The sequence below is a fragment of the Cavia porcellus genome, unplaced genomic scaffold (assembly GCF_034190915.1).
Source record: "Cavia porcellus strain 051 isolate PalLab524CR breed Dunkin Hartley unplaced genomic scaffold, mCavPor4.1 scaffold_10, whole genome shotgun sequence".
NCBI classification, from domain to species: Eukaryota; Metazoa; Chordata; class Mammalia; order Rodentia; family Caviidae; genus Cavia; species Cavia porcellus.
The window spans coordinates 46,150,266-46,167,740 of NW_026947493.1; the positions used below are offsets into that span (position 1 = coordinate 46,150,266).

General features: G+C 40.4%; 1 protein-coding gene and 1 non-coding gene across 5 annotated transcripts in view; one reads left to right on the top strand and one right to left on the bottom strand.

Annotated features, from left to right (window-relative positions):
- The window catches only part of Slco5a1 (solute carrier organic anion transporter family member 5A1), a 133,089-nt gene that overhangs the window by 94,200 nt on the left and 21,414 nt on the right, over nucleotides 1-17,475 (bottom strand). The window lies entirely within an intron of this gene.
- Nucleotides 11,463-11,563, top strand: LOC111754687 (small nucleolar RNA U13). Its single transcript, XR_002789363.1, has one exon. It is a non-coding gene; the product is annotated as a small nucleolar RNA U13 (small nucleolar RNA).

Below are 17,475 nucleotides of genomic sequence, written 5' to 3' on the forward strand. Positions count from 1 at the left end.
GACTTAATCACTACATACTGTACACACAGATTAAAGCATCACACTGCACTTCATTAATGGTTGTACAATTATGTCAATTAAAATTATTTTAAAATAAAAATTAAAAGTACTCTTATAGGGCTGGGGATTTAGCTCAGTGACATAAGCGCCTGCCTGGCAAGCACTAGGTCGTGAGTTCAATCTCCGGTACCACAAAAAAAAAAAAAAGTATTGTTATAAGCATTAAGAAAACAGAAGAAATAGGGAGTAATGTACATATTTGATTAGATAATGCTCATGAAAATAATCATCATACCTAGAAACAGCTAGATAATTGAGAAAAAAATATTTTTTCAGATATTCGTAAAAAAGTCTGAATTAAATGTGCTGATTACTTAAATACTTTATAACACTCTTAAATTATTTGATTACTTAGGGAAGGTATTAGGTAAAAGAGCTGAAAACATCAAAGAAATGTCAAATTAGCCCAAGCAAAACAGTAAAGATCCATTCCTTTCATTATGTATGATTTACAGAGAAAGATCAAAAGTTCATTGGAAATGCTGATGGCATGAATTTGTACCAGGAGAAGCCATGGAAGTCCCTTTATGACCCAGGATTTAGTGGCCTCCGATTTGTCTTCATGCCTTCCTCACTAACACAGCCAGAATCTCTCCCCACCATCTGGAGGCTGACACTGAAGCTTCTGTCATTTCAGTTTGTGCCATCTATCACCATGACACACCAATGTCTTCTTACAGAGATTAACTTTATTCTAACTTCTGAAACATTTCTGATCCATCAGAATGATGACTAATATATTGCCCCAAATCGACATAACATTTTCCCCCATTGGAAATGCTTTTCCCTATGCCAAGTGGTCATCATCGTATTAGTCAGCTTTCTGTCACTATAACAAAATACCTGAGAAAGTCAATTTATAAGGCGGAAAGGTTTAGCGGTGCATGCCTGTAATTCCAGCAATCTTGGTGGCTGAAGCAAGAGGATCATTGTGAGTTTAAGACCAGCCTTGGGGGCTGGGGATTTAGCTCAGCGGCATAAGTGCCTGCCTGCCACGCATGAGGTCGTGAGTTTGATCTAGGTATCAAAAAAAAAAGACTAGCCTGGGCTACAAAGTGAGCTCAAGTTCAGCCTGAACTGCATGGCAAGACCCTGTGTCAGACAAAAAACAAAAATAACAGACAAATAAGGGAGAAAGATTTATTGTGGCTCACAGTTTCAGAGGCTTCAGTCCATGGTGAATGAGCTCCATTCTTTTGGGGCTTGTAGTGAGAGGGAGACAGTGAGGAACGTACAGTGAAGCAAAGCTGTTCACCTGATATGGCCAGGAAGCAAAGGTAGAAAAGAGGTGCAAGGGTCCCAAAATCCGTTCCAGAGGCCCCAGTGATCTGACTTTCTCCCACTTGGCCTCCATTATTTCCATCATGATTCTACCATTTTCCAACAGCACCACAGCCTGGCAACAAATTCTTTAACACATAACCTTAGGGGAGACATTTGAGATCCAAATAATAGCTATCATTATTGAAATATCCAGCCACTGACCTGAAAGAAGGCATTAGCTTCCCAGAAAATCCTAGTGAAGATCTGCATGCACTATGTGCAAGCATAATCAATCAAGGTTGTCTAGATTGAAAGGGAACATGAATTCATAGCCAGGCATGATGATGTACGCCTGTAATCCCTGTGCTCTGAGAGGATGAGACAGAAAGACTCCAAATTCAAGCACTCTGGGCAATTGGGCATCTTACTGAGACCCTGTTTCTAAAAAAAAAAATAAACAATGAAAGCATAGCTCAGTGTACAGTTCCTGGGTTCAATCCCTAATAACACCCTACAAAAAAAGAATTCAGATCTATAATCCACAACCACTTCTCAGCCTCAACTCATTAAGCTTGGAAGCATCTTAAATTTTTTTTAATCCAATTTCACAACAGTAAAAGGATGCATGTTCCTGTACATTATATTAATACCCTCCAGGAGAGTCCGGAGTGGTACCCAAAGACGAGCACTCTGCAAATGAACAAATAGTGACATTAGATATAAATTTTAAAATAACATCCAATCAGGCCAAGCCAAGCTTTGTCCTTAAATCTAATTTTTGAATTCCAAAGCTGTTAGTAACATGTAGAGTAAAGCAGAGAAACGGGAGCAATAAGAAATGTTTGTGATTATTACAATGAGAACTGCCAGACGCAAAGGTACACCAGATGCTAGTCATACACCATCACTAGTTATCTTCCCAACAAACTGGAGGTCAAACTATTACCAAGAAGGGGTTAACCAATCTAATCTAATAACCAATCTAATAACACCCTTCTAAATCATGGACTGCACTCAGGAAGCTGAGGCAGAAAGATCATTGCAAGTCTAGACCAGCTTGTGCTACAAAGTGAGCTCAAGCCCAGCCTGAACTGCATAGCAAGACCCTATCTCAAAAAAAAAAAAGAAAAAATCATGGACTAAGCCCACTGTTATTATTAGCCTATTCTCTTATTCATCTCGTTTTGAACAATGCTTCAACATCTCTTTTATTATAGTATTTTAACATTATTAGAGACCTACATGCCAAGTCCAGAGGCAGATGTAAAAGAAAAGAGCCATACAATTTCATGCTATTTCAAGAGATTCAGGCAGCCACAGGTTATTCACTAGTCCTGTTCCTTTGACCAAAATGTATATGTGGATAATCATCCTATGAAGGCAACTTTGCCTCTTTTAACAAGTGGCTTGTTATTTATCCCATGATTTTGAAATTTGTGTTTACTCTTAACGACCATTTCAGGGAAAAAAGTTGATTTTAAAAAAATAAAACACCATGAAAGGGTTACAGGTATTAATGTGCCTTGGCACAGTAATCTGCTGAGTGCCAAAGCAGAATACAATGATCTTTATAAATCGCATTACCTGTCCTGACCCAAGGTCATGATCAGCAGCCCAAACGAACCTCAGTCTCTCTCACTGCTTAGTCTACATTTGCTCTAACAATTTGAATTTGTTCTCACACAAACCATGCCAACTCAGCTGGAAAATTGCCAGCCAGATTACAATTCGTGGGGTCTTTATAAACATGACTTTGAGAACCGCAAATGTTATAAAGCATGAGACTAGAATAATGTGATAACAACACCTTATATCTCTGATGAACAATTCATTCTAACAATTTTGGTATACATTGATTACACATATAATTATCATTTTTAATATTCATTTTGTTCCAACAATGAATTAGATACTATAAAATAACATAATGTGTACACATTTTAGTCTTTAAATAAGGTGCTTTCCTGCTGTGCATCTTAATTGCAGAAAGCGTTCCAAACGAATTCATAGTTTCCATATAATCTAAAATTGTCTTCTCGGAAAAAATGAACATCTTGGCTATAACAAGTGTCTTAGCCTGAGATTCCCCAGAAGAAGTTCCGAAAGCAAGGATTGGAGGGCAAGCATTTTGGTACAGTTCTAGCAGACATGCCTGCCACATTTAAGCTGCTACACGCCATGCTAGCTAACCCAAATACTGCTTCAGAAATATTGCCAAGTATGTGTACGTGGTTACACATATATAATAATATATTTCAGAACTCTGTGTGCGGGTCCATTCCCCAAGAAACACAGTTCATTCTCAAGCACTAGAAATTGGCCCAGGACGTAAGACTGTGCCTCCTGACCAAGGAACCTTTGCCATCATTGAGCACGATTAGTTTCTGCCAGTCCCCACAAGTGTATGTGCCCAGTGCTGGCTTCTCTTTGGTCCATTTATTTTACATTCTCTGAGCAATTCTGACTCAGGCTGTCCCCAACACAGTGTATAGTAATAGGGTTCATCAGGTGACCAACAAGACAAAAAAATGTAGGAAGAGGGACCAGTCGAGAAGTTGAAAGACAAGAGTATTTATCTCCCTGGAGTTGTCATCAAGGACCTAGGCAGGGACGCCGAGGTCAATGATCTGCAGGCTGGTGGGATGGAGAAGGGAAGCTCTCACTACTCGGGCATCACAAACACGCCCACAGTCTAAAGATGGTACAGCAACTTCGGGTGTAAGAAACAGGGGCAACCTAGGCCACAGGCGTGGCTCCCTGGGATTTGAGAACTGAGGACTGTGGGCAAGATGGCCAGCATGAGGCAAAGCGCTTCCTTTCAAGGGCTGGCCCCCCGGTAGTCTGGAGCTAAGGCTTCCTGTATCTGTTCCTCCACTCCTGCACCCCAAAAGCTCTCTGATACCATCCACTTGCCCTCTCATCTCTCACTTGCTAGGCTATATCACTGCTGCCAACTTGGGGTGTTCTAAGGTGAGTTTCAAGGAAGCAGAAAATGGGACAGGAGCATACACATAGCCAGCCCAGCAGGACCACTATACAGCGATAGACGTAAGGAAAAGGGACCCCCTGCAAAACTGGAGTGGCAGCATCACAATTACACAAGTGGACACTAAGTACACTGACTTAGGAGTTGAGGTTAGTTGGTTGGTTGGTCAATATTATTTGATTATTACCGATTAAAAGAAAAGATATTTAATGCACGGCACATATTCAATGTTAACAACTGTCTGAGATGCAGTGTCCCCTTCCCAGCCTGCAGTGCCGTTCGGCTGCTTTTCCTCCCACACATGCAGCACAACCTGCATGCCAGAGTCGGTGGTAGGGACCCAGATCCTGTGAATGACTGAGGAATGACAGCTTTCACCACGGAGCTCAGGGCCCAGAGGGACAGCATTTGGTCATTAACAGCAAAGGCATCAGCTCTGTCACTGAAACTTTTCTAGAGGACGTTTATTTTCCTTTTTAAAAATCCAATATTTGACAATTTAATAACCTCCGCTAATAAGGCCTGCTCTTGAGCTAGTCAAGCAAATATTGATCTGACTATCAAAAAAAGCCCAGACTGTCAGGGTAAACAACATTATAAATAGTAAAGTCAAAACTAAGTCAACAAGGAAAGGTCTATTTTTACTTTTTTCTTAAGAAGGAAGGCTCGTTAGTATAGCATCTCTTTTAATCAAATATCTCGTCTATCACATCTTCTTCCAGGAGCACAAGGGTATAAGGAAATGTAAGCACCTTCAGAAATGTTACAAGTTAGCTAAGGAAAGGAGATAGCCAGATAAAGGATTTAAAAACACAAGTGTCTTAGTTAGCTTTCTCTCATTGCTGAGACAAAATACCTGACCCCCAAAGCTAAAGGAGGAAAGATTTGTTTAGCTCACAGTTTTTATAAAGGTTTTGATCCATAACTGGCTGGCTGCAAGGCAGGGTGGCTTGGCAGATGGGCATTGCGGAGGAAAAACAGCTCATGGTGGCATAAGACAGCAAAAGCAAGCAGGGGAGGGGTATCCAGACTGCTAGAATTAGAGCGCCAATCCAATAAGTAGACTGATCTCGCAATCATCCATTCTTAATCCCAGCATCCTTGTAATCCTAGCATTGTACTATGAATCAGTCACACTAGATTCAGTCACCTTGGAACAAACTCTATGACCACATGAGGCTTTGAGGGGACTTCTAGACACAAAGCATAACAACAAATTAATATTATCTCAATATCAGAAAGTCACAAGCCAGTGAACAGATCAGTACAACTGCATTTTACCAAGGGAAGAAAAAGAATCAGAAACATTCTAGACAAATACATATTTAAGCAAGATCAAGGTAAAGAGTGGATTACTTGGGAAAGCAGACAAAGAGCAAATGTCAAGGTCATTGTGGGACACTGGATTTTATTCTCAGCAAGGAGGGGCCTGAGGAGCCCCAAGAAAGTGTTTGAGCAAATAAATTACACAGAGGAGTATTTTTAAGAGCATTTGTCTGGCATCATTATGTGGAGATTAAAAGGAAAGGAATGGACAGTAAGACCTGGTGCTCCAGGTGTAAAGTGTGGAGGACCAGAATGAGACTGGGCCTGCAGACAATCATGGGAGAGGGAGTACGCTTGGCACACTGTAAGATGCGAAAATTCACTGGTCACCACAACGTGTGGCCAAAGGAGGGAAAACTCACTCATGAAATAAGAATACCAGCTGGGGATTTAGCTCAGCGGTATAAGTGCCTACCTTGCAAGCAGGCGGTCGTGAGTTCGATCCCTGGTACCAATAAAAAGTGAAAAAAGACAAAAAAAAGAAAGAAAGAAAAAAGAAAAATGAAATAAGGATACCAAGAAGGAAAGCCAGTTTAAGAGCAGATGGGAAGCCAATAGAAATAGGTCAAACACTTGAGACAAAAGCAGTTCCCTGGGCTCCCAGTTTTTCATCTGCAAAAAGGAATAATAATAATAATGCCTCCTAGGGTGTGATAATGAATAACTTTGTTAATATATGTCAAGAGCTTTTTAAGATAGCAGGAGGCATTATGGTAACCATTGTTGATCCCCTTGTATTCTGTTTTTACATTATGTACTATGTCCATCCTTTTGATTTGACTCTGTTTTGTTATGTCACATTTGGTTTTATTATCTTCAAAAAAAAAAGTAATAACTATAGAAGTAATAAAACCCAAAATGAGTAATTGTCATTGTACAAAAGAGAGGAAAAGAAAGTGCTCTGAAGGATATAACTGCATGTATATTTAAGTGTATAAGATAGATAACCATATTACTGAGTTTTGTTGGATCATTGAACAGGACTGTTTGCAGTCTCACTGTTTGAATGTCCACTTTATATGCTTTAATCATGTAACTTGAACAACTATTTCTAAGATGACAATATGTAATCTATTAACTAGTGATTTCCTGTTTATTTTTTCTGAAATTCTGTATAACTTGTACCCTTTTTCTGTTTTTTTTTTCTTTTTCTCCTTAAATAAAATAAAAAAAAAAAAAATATATATATATATATATATATATATATGTCAAGAGCTTTGAATGTTGCTTCAGATGGTTACATCCGACTGTTACGTCCATAAATTTTAGCCATGCCTCTCTCTCTCCCCCTCCTTCCTCATTGATTAATATGGACATAGGAAAAACACTTGAAGAACATACTCAGTGTAGAGTGATCATTGCCGGGTAGCAGGATTCTGAGTGATTTTTATTTACTTATTTTTTTTGAGGGGGGTACCAAATTTGTTAGTACTGAGTTGCGAGTTAGGTTGCTTTATAATTAGAAAACAATCATTGTAAAACAGTATATTAAGCTGACTGTAATGGCTCATGTCTTAGTCACAGCACTCAGGAGATTGAGACAGAGGGTAGCTTAAGCCTGTCAGTTCAATATCAGCCTAAGCAGAACAGCAAGATCCCAACCAAAAACCAAAACAAGTAACAGGAAAAGTAGAAGGGCAAGGTGGGGGGAATAAGGGTGGGTAACAGGGGGCATGAATATCATCAAAATACATTCCACACACCCACCAAAACCCACCAAAAACGTGTGAAACTGGGGGCGGGTTTAAACTAATAAAGTAGCCAGGTGTGGTGGTGCACACCTGTAATCCCAGCACTCAGGAGGTTGAGGCAGAAGGATTTTGTTGAGTTTGAGACCAGCCTGGGCTAAAAAGAAAAAAAAAAAATAATAAAGTAAATTGCATCTAGGTACAAATCTGCCAAAGTGGAACCCATTAATCTTTACATAGGCACTAATAAAAACTGTGGGAAACACATAAGAATACCCCCAGTGTATTCAGTATAATTTGTCCCCCAAAAAAGTATATGCCACTGTCCACATTAAATACATAAAAAAATAATTTTTAAAGAAACTCAGTTGTCAAGATAGGCTACATTTTGTCATGGTAACAAGTAGCCCAAAACATTTTAGGATTTCTAACCACAAAGGCTCATTCCTGATTCATAATTTGTAATTTCACCCAAGGGTCATCTGGGGACCTTTTCTACTATTTCTGATTCCAGAACAGCACCAGAATGCTGCCACTTCTGCAGCAGAGTAACAGGGAGTTCTGAGGGCTCTGCCCTTGGGCAGTCATATATTGTGACCTGAAAATGGACTGTGACTTTCCAAGGTTCACTGGCCAGAACTTCTCAAATGGTCCCACCCAGCCACAAGGGGCCAAGCAAGAAGAACACTGCTACACTGTTCAGGTTTCCATCTACATAGCCCCCAAAATTCCCCTCTGTGTGGAAGGTGATTGATCACAAAGGTGCTATGTTCATCAGTGGACTCATGTATTGACGAGTCCAGTAGCTGAGTGTGCTGTCTGGATGTGGGGTTTGGTCAGAAGAGGGGGACCACTGGAGGTGTGACCTAAGGATACATCCCTCCCAGCTCCCCCTTCTCTCCTTCTTGGTTGTCACGAGTTGAGGAGTTTTCTTCGTCCATTCCCTTCCCCATGCCATTTCTACCTTAGAGCCATATGACCATGGCCTGAAACCGTGAGCCAAAAACAAACCTCTCCTTTTAAATTGTAATTATCAGGTATTGTGTCCCAGTAATGAGAAAGTGACTAAGATGCCTACTCTGGGGCAAAATGAGGAAAAATCCATGCCTGGCAACACCTCTGATTTCATATCTGGAGTTCCTGGGATCCTTAGGTCTACAATACTAAGATAAACAGGGCGTGTGTATGTGTGTGTGTGTGTATGAGACAGAGAGAGAGAAACTGGGGACTGAACATGGTAGGCAAGCACTGTACCACTGAGCTCACCTCCAGCCCACCCACATCCCTTTAAGACACAAATTGTCAAATATAGATGTTTCAAACTAGTAGAGCTATAAGGACATTAACAAATGTTTTGAATCCCTCCGTAACAAAGAAAATGAGGCCTAGAAAACACCATTTCAAAGTAACTCTAGCTCCTAAGAGTCTGATCTTTTTATTATTATTCAATCATTATCCAGAAAGCACACAAGAAAATGATAAATTTCACTTGTTGAAAGATTTAGTGTTTGTATTCAAATCAACTGAATTTCATAAAAATGGAAATCTATGATAAAATATTTTTGTTGCAAAGTATATTACCATAGATTTTAGTCTTTACACATTCCTATTTTCCTTACCAACATTCTACGATTTACAGTTTTACATTCTCTGACAGATTTTATTTTAATTACTTGTCTGAGAAATGTACTCATTTGCAAGCAACAAATAACCTAGATGGTGGTATCTGATGAATATAGTTATGGCTTCTTCCAATGTTTTTCCTCTAGCTCAGCTAACACAACAAATTCCATAGTCAAAGGAAATTGACAAAAAAATAAAAGGTCATCTGCTCTCCGTGACTCAAAGGCACCTCAAAAGCACATAGCACAGCCCCATTATTTAATTCAGACCCACAGGCCCCTTGTTATACACCAAGACAACGTCGAGCAAACTCCAAACCTAAGCTCCCACCTCCAAATCAAGGTACCTTCTAACTCCTGTATCACATGAACTTGACTATGTTGGACAAGTCACTTACTTTCTCTGGTCCTCAATTTCTTTAGTGAGAAAATGAGGGAGCAGGACCCACTAGATTAAGATTTCTCATGTGGATTTCAGAGAATACCAGTCTTGGAGATCGTTGTGGGATTAAAAGTTTCATGGTCATGTAAACTCATGAGAAATCAATGTCTTATTCTCTCCAGGAATGGATATCAGCTAAGGATTGGATGTGGTTTGTCCCCCAGAAGGGTCTTGTGTTAGAAGCTGGTTCTCCAGATGGTGATGTTAACATGTGTTAGGACCTTTGCTCAAGCTCTACAGAGCTAGTGGGGGGTTATTAGGTCACTGGGGCTCCAAAGGGTTTAACCAGTCCTCATCGGATCCTAGTTGTGATAACAGAAGACAAACTAATACAAAAGGCTAACAAAATATATTTAGTGTTATTGAGAGCAGCATTTCCTAAACTTATTTGGCCATAAGAATGCTTTTGTATGTGACTTATCAGTGTTCTGCGGCCCACTCTGACCCCAATCCCTTACTTTTTCCCTCTCTTCCTACAAGACTAGTTCCTCCTGAGCTGAGCTTGAACACACCCAGCTTCTTCCTCTTAGGCCCTAGGACCTGCCACTGCCCAGTGGAGTCACACCTCAGAGAGCTTCCTGACCACCACTCTCCTGCAAAGTGCCCTCCTGTGTTCTTTCTCTACAAAGCCCTCATATCTGGCAAACATCACATGGTCTATTTTCTGCCTCTTGCACTAAGTCAGGAGCTCCTAGAAACAAAAAATTTTGTCCTGTGCATCACTGTAATCCCTCATTCCTAAAACACTGTCTGAGAAAAGCACAAATCATAAAATGCTGCATTAATTAATCAAACAGTTGAATAAAGCCTTTGAAACCAGTATCCTGTAGTCTATGGAAACTGTCACCACACCATGGCATCGGCACCACTTGGACACTTGTTAGAAATGCAACTTCTCAAGCCCTACCTTGGACCCACAAGGCTGAGCCTAGGAATGTAAGCTTCAGCAAATTCTCCAAGTAATCCTAACATTCCCTATAGTATATCTGAACTACTGCCTAGGTCATATGTAAGAAAAATATAATCTACAAAATTCTAGAGCTCAGTTATTTGTGAGCAGTTCTTTTAGGGTACTTTAGGTATTTGACAGGAGGAAGGACTAATTTCTCAAGTTTCTTTAGAGTTAGAATTATCATATATGGTAGCATTCCCTCCAGAAAAACCAAAGCTCTAATTAACACACAACATCCCATTGAGAATTAATCAGCTTAACAGCTACCCCAACAAACTTGGGGGTCATTTTACCATCTAGTACAGCTAAGAAAAAGTTACCCTAGAACAGTTAAGGCTGTCTCTATAAAGCCTGCTTCCTTCAAAATAAGGAACATTCACACACACACACACACACACACACACGCACTTTTTCACTATGAATTAATCACTTGATTATATTTCCAATGTTAATGCAGAAAATTCAATTAATTTTAATATTGAGAATACTCTGGAGGATTGTTTTGTATGCACTCATTTTTATCTATGTTCATGTTCTATAAACTGAATGGACAATGGGATAACATTTGGTAAAAAGTTTCATTGTAAGATACTGTTCTGTTAGGCTCTAAAACCTATACCTTAAATATCAACTAAGTCGTGGGCTTCTTGTGTTTTCTGACTTGATTTCCAGATGTTCTCTGTTAGCAGGCATGAATTCATTTCTCAGGGTGCAGCCTTTTCAGCATATCAAAGAAAATCAAGGAAAGGGTTTCAGCACCCCTCAGGCAGAGGCTGCCCTCCTCAACTCCAGGAGTTGCCAGTGCTGGGAAAAAACTGAGGGAAGCCAAGCACAAAGTGAACCCGCCTGTCTAAGCTGTACCCACAAGGTCCGAGCCCACCTGAAGGTGCTGGGGGAGGGGGGGGGGCCTTGACCTTAGCTTCTACAAGGTTCAAGGAGATGAGTTTCCCAGTCACCCAGGGCTTTAGGAAGATAAGTATGTCTAGAAATGAGGTGTTAACATATCCTCACCAGAGAAGGCCAGGCCAGCCATCCTTCAGGCACTGGTCACACCAAAGGCAGCAGCCACTGGGCACAAAGGTGGCTTTAAGCACACACCCTAGACAGCTAAGGATGCTCCTCTAGCCTTTTTATGGCTTGTAAGGGTGATGAGTGGGTTGTCATGCAATTGAAGTGTGCCTCCTTGAAGCCTTGTTAAAAGATCTTCACTCTGTCCTTATGAGAAACAGAGAGACACAGGGACAGAGACAGAAAGAAACAGAGACAGAGAATATCCAGACCATTCTCCACTGAAGCACAAGCTGGCAAATCATGTTTTGAAAGATTATTTGTCCTTAGTTTCACCCTACCAGGTCCCCACACTGTTGGACTGGTACCAACCAGCTCTTTAAAAATACAGTTTGGAGCAAAACAGGATTTCTAAAAAAAACGGGGAAAAAAGCGTCTCACTGGTAAGTCCCAGTAGCTACTCTGTGTTCTCAAATATATCACCACTGGCTTCCGTGGAAATCCCCTGCAAGGAGCAAAAGAAAAGAGGTAGCTCCTGGTTCCTTGTCCCCAGGTCTCAAAATGGAGATGTACGGACTCTGTGATTCCAAGGGAAGAGCTGGTTCTACTTCCATAGTTCAAATCACTCAATTATATTAGATACAAAATATCTTAAAATGAGTCGCGATGCAATGAATGGTGGTGGTTAGAATCTTCAGGCTTAGTTTCCATGTTTTCCATGGGAGTAAAGTTACAAAATGCCTTTAGACTTTCAAATGCGAGTGTACGGCAATTAACTTAATGCACACAGTTGTGCCAGAGTTCCAATATCCGGACCAGGAGCACAAATTTTATGCTCATCTGAACAGCAACATCTTAGTTTCCCTGCATGTGATGCAACCCACTGCCAAATGGGAACCAGCTCCATGACTACTCCGGGGAGCCAGAGGGCTGTATCACAGAAGTTTCAGAAATGAGGTGAAAGAGCTAGTGAAAGCAGATGAGAAGCAAATGCTAAGGCTAAACCATAGTCATTCCTTCCAAAGGAAACTTGTTTCCGGCTAAGATATCTGCAGGCCAATAGTTTCCAAGCCTGACAAGGCAGTGACACCAGCAAGAAAGCTTTTATAAAGTATATGTTCTAGGATCTGATCACAGTCCTACTAAACTAGACCTCCCACAGGTGGGCCCAGGAATCTGCATGTTAAGGAATGCTCCTCAGGTAATTACAACATTCAGTTGTAATTCTACTCTAGGGGTTGTATCAGAATCACAGACCAGCACACTATTCTCAGCATCTTTTACAGTACTGAGAATCAAACCCAAGGACGCTCTACCACTGAGCTACACCTCCAGCCCCCCTTTTTTATGGCAGTGTCTTGCCAAACAGAACTTGAATCTGTGAGTCTCCTGCCTCAGTTTCCCTCACTGCTAGGATTACAGGCATGTTCCACTGCCCTCTGCTTCTCAGTATCATTTAAGTGCTCCCTCTTCAAATCCAATGCAATGAAATCTTCTTTGTTCTAGCACTTGCCCTGATGTGTAATTGCTCACCGCGTACTTCTCTGTGATCTGGCTTCCCTCCTACACTCTAGGTTCCACAGAGTGAGTTTGTCCCTGCCACTCGCCTCTAGCACAGGCCTTTGATGTGTGGGTACAGCCTTTGATGCCGGGAGCACACTGTAATCCCCTAGCGCCTTTCCTGGGACAGTCATGAACATAAGACAGGCAGAGAAGGAGTCACTCTTCCCAAGGGGACGAGATGAACCAGGCTCCCTGAGTGGCTCAAGATCACAGAGGAGCAAGTGGCAGAACCACGTCTAACCCTGGGCTTCAGCTCCCGCCTCCACTTCCCTCCTGTGATCTTACACTGTCTTCCTCCCTTCAGAGAATACCAGAGCTTGATTATTTATTAACACATTCCAAGAGTTGCACCTGTGTCTCAAAGTCTTGCATCTTCTTTGCATGACAAGCAGTTGTGCAACTCATAGACACAACTCACTGGAGCTTTAAAAAGAAGCACTGAGCTGGGGATTTAGCTCAGCAGCATAAGCGCCTGCCTTGCAAGCAGGCAGTTGTGAGTTCAATCCCCAGTACCGATAAAAAAGAAAAAGACAAAAAAAAAAAAAAAAAAAAAGAAGCACTCAAACACATTCTGGTCGTTTGCACAAAGAAACAATAAACATTATGCAGGGTGGGAAATCAGGAGTTCATTGGAAAATCATGAATTCTGGTAATAATAAGAGTTGTGAAAGGAAGGATATTTGGCTAGGAAGCAACCTCTCAAAAAAATGTAGGGTAAAAGAATCAGTAGCTAGTATACGAAGTTATACTCAAAGATTTCAAGGAAACAGACACTATGGTAACTACTTTTATGTCAGGATATCTTGTGGTGAAACACTATTTTACTTAAATGGTTATGTTTTGACCTGTGTTGTTTGTTATGTCCTCTTTTATCTCAATCTCCTTTTTTTATTATTTACTTTTTTATTTTTATCTTTGTAATTAAAGGAAAAATAAAAAATAGCAGGATATATTATAGTAACCCACTTTGATTTCCTATTAACTTGATTTAAAACCTTGTATTGCTCTCACCATCTTGTTTTGACTGAATTTTCTCTTGCTTGATACTACCAAGTTCGAGAGTATAGGCAACAACTGTGAAGACAATAAGATTCATTATGGCACCCATTCTGGTTTGACTATTGTCTTCTTTTGAAGTCCTGTAATGTCTCCAATGTTTTGGTTTTGTTGGTTTTGTTCTTTACTGCTTTGTTCAATTTTATTATAACTGATGATATAGGCAATTCTTTTTAAGATAGCGAGAGGCATTATGGTAACCATTGTTGATCCCCTTGTATTCTGTTTTTACATTATGTATTAAGTCCATCCTTAATTTGACTGACTCTGTTTTGTTACGTCACATTTGGTTTTATTTTCTTCAAAAAAAGTAATAAGAACTGTGGGAGTAATAAAACCCAAAATGTGCAATTGTCATCGTACAAAAGAGAGGAAAAGACAGTGCTCTAAAGGATATAACTGCATGTATATTTAAGTGTATAAGATAGATAACGATATTACAACCATATTACTGAGTTTTGTTGGATCATTGAACAGAACTGTTTGCAGTCTCACTGTTTGAACGTCCACTTTGTATGCTTTGATTTTGTAACTTGAACTGCTATTTCTAAGATGACAGTATGTAATCTGTTAGCTAGTGATTTCCTACTGTTTGTTTTTTCTGAGATTCTGTATAACTTGTACCCTTTTTCTGATTTTTTTTTCCTCCTTAAATAAAATTAAAAAAAAAAAAAGAATCAGTAGCTGGGAAGAGAGAAGAGGACGTTTAACTGAAACTTGGAATACAGTGCAAAAGTTAGCGAATCAGATATGAGGACATTATTCTACCTAAGTAACCTTTAAGAAACTAAAAGGCGTATCTAAAAGAAGAAATTAAAGGGCTGGGGATTTAGCTCAGTGGCATAAGCGCCTGCCTGGAAAGCATGAGGTTGTGAGTTCTATCTCTGGTACTGCAAAAAAAAAAAAAAAGAAAAAGAAATTAAATAGATTAAAGACACAATAGTAAATGTTGAAATACTAATCTGGCCATCGAAAATCTAATTTTTAACAAAAATGAAATCAGAAGAGAGGCATGATGGCACATACCCATAGTGTGAGCACTTAGAAAGCTGAGGCAGAAGATCAGAAATTCAAGTTTAGCATAGGCAACATAACAAATTCAAATTCAAAGCCAACCTGGACTACCTAGTGAGACTCTGTCTCATAAAACAAACAAGCCCCCCTCAAAAAGATGAATTTCAAAGTTGTGCATTAGAAAGTAATAATATTTTGTGGACACAGCCTTTAACACAACTATCTATACCTGGAGAATTGTATCTCATCATAATCCAGATTCAGGTTGCACAAAGGTATAATGGGAGTAGTTACTAAACCTATTAGCACACCAACAATTAATTTCTCAGAAGAAACTAAAATAAAAATCTCTAAAAAAACAGTAACATAAAAGAGAGAAAGGAGCATAGCAAATTAGGTAATAAAGTCAGCAATAAAATGTTCAGCCATTTTAGAAAAAAATGGGGCTTTACTGAGTATCTAAATTAACAGCCACAATACCCTCAGAAAGCATCTGACCGCAGACCTCCTAGGGTCTTCTCTGAAACATTAATTCAGATGGACTCAGATTAACGAGATCAAACGACTTTAAATCAGTGGGAGTAAATTTAAGCAGAGAGTGATAATCAAGTGATAAAGGCCTCAGAGGTAGGGAAGGTCCCAGTGGGAGCCAACAGGCTTGGTAGCCTCTTCAACTGTGACATCAGTGAAAGGACTGATAGTCCTCAAATTAAAATCCCAGATGATGCCAAGTGAAAAAGGAGATGGAAACTCAAACAGGAAAGAGCTATTTACTAGCCAGATTTTGTGATCAATTAGCCATAAAACATCTGGAATTAAAATATACATTATGGACAGATACACTTCTCAAAGCTGTATACAGAGTAGAAATGTTACTTACCATGGCTAAAGGAGTCCATTACATAAAGGGATTCATTGCAATATAAGAGTTTCACCTGCTGGCCCGAGTATAGTGGCACACACCTTAGTCTAGCTACTCAGAAGGCTGAGGTAGGAGAACCACTAAGGCCAGGCGTTGAGACTGGCCTGTGCACCATAGGCCCCACTCAAAAAACACTGTCACTTTCCCACCTAAAAAAAAAGCGAGGCTTTTAATGTGGCTTCTACATTTTCAATTTTGTCCATCAGTTTTACTTAAAACAAGGCAAACCTGTAAATTCAAAAATAAGTCAGCATAATCTGAAACCAACTGATTAAAGAAAATGGGAAATAATCAAACTGCATTTTTTAGCCTAATGACTCACATAGATTTATAATTTATCTTTGAAGTATGTGAAATAGCCAGGCATAGTGGTGCGTGCCTGTAATCCTAGCACTTGGGGGGTTGAAGCAGGAGGATTATTGTGAATTCGAGACCAGGCTGGGCTACATAATGAGTTCAATGTGGCCTGAACTACATGGTGAGACCTTGCCACACCTTTTAAAAACAAACAAAAAACAGCATCTGAAATAATATCAGCATCAAACAGGAAAGGAATGTGCCTTTTAACCCATATGCAACTGCCACTGAATCAAGTGTCAATGCTTTGTTCAGCATATGAAATTTTAAAAAGAAAGGAGGACAAGCAGTCTATCAGGGCGTAGGCAAGTCTGCCACAAGAAAATCTAAGAGACCTAGAAACATCCCTTAAAACCAGCTTGGTCAGAATATTTAAGCACCCAGCTTCCCCAGGACTACTCACAAGATCAGGAGTGTAATTACCATATCATCATTAGTATGCCAAGTTAATTATTACATCACCCTCCACACACTTAAAGTGCAGCCACTGACCTGAGATTTTTGTGGGTGGCAGGCTGGGCAGGGGCAGGGATAAATGTGGTTTCATGCTTTGGTTTGGGTTTTATCTTTGCAAGTGAGGATGGGGGAGCAGTGCTCCATTCCCAGCCTCCTGGACATCAGTGGCGTCATTTGCAAGTTAACAGTACAAGATGACGCATTACAAAACACAATACAGTGATGACTCACATGAAAATCACACCCATAATCACAGGCATTAGCAAGACATGCCTAACCAATGAACTTACTGGCTACAGACACAAGATGACCACACAGAAAACCTTAGCCGTGGACAGAGATGCACTTCATGTGGGACTCATGCATCTGAAACCCATGCCAGGGCAGAAAGTGCCCGGCACCCACATGGGGCCTGAGAGCTTGAAGAAGTGCTGCGTGTGGTGGTACTGACCAAGCTGCTGGTCACTGTGAAGACCTGTTCTCAGCAGCCTGGATAAATCACAGCTATGCAGAACCACAGTCCCCTCAGAATCAACAGGGACCAGGGCAGGGAGAAGTGAAGCCCCAGGCAAGTTTGAATGGGAGACACTGGGCCACAGCGAGCTGACAGAGGATCTGGAGATGATCTGAGACATTTCAGAGGTGCTTTTAGAATTAGCAGAGCCAAACCCACAAATAAGAAGGGAGCAGGTGGGCACTGTGCCAGTACCTACAGCAATGACAGAACAAAGCCAAACCATCACAACCACTGACAACCTAA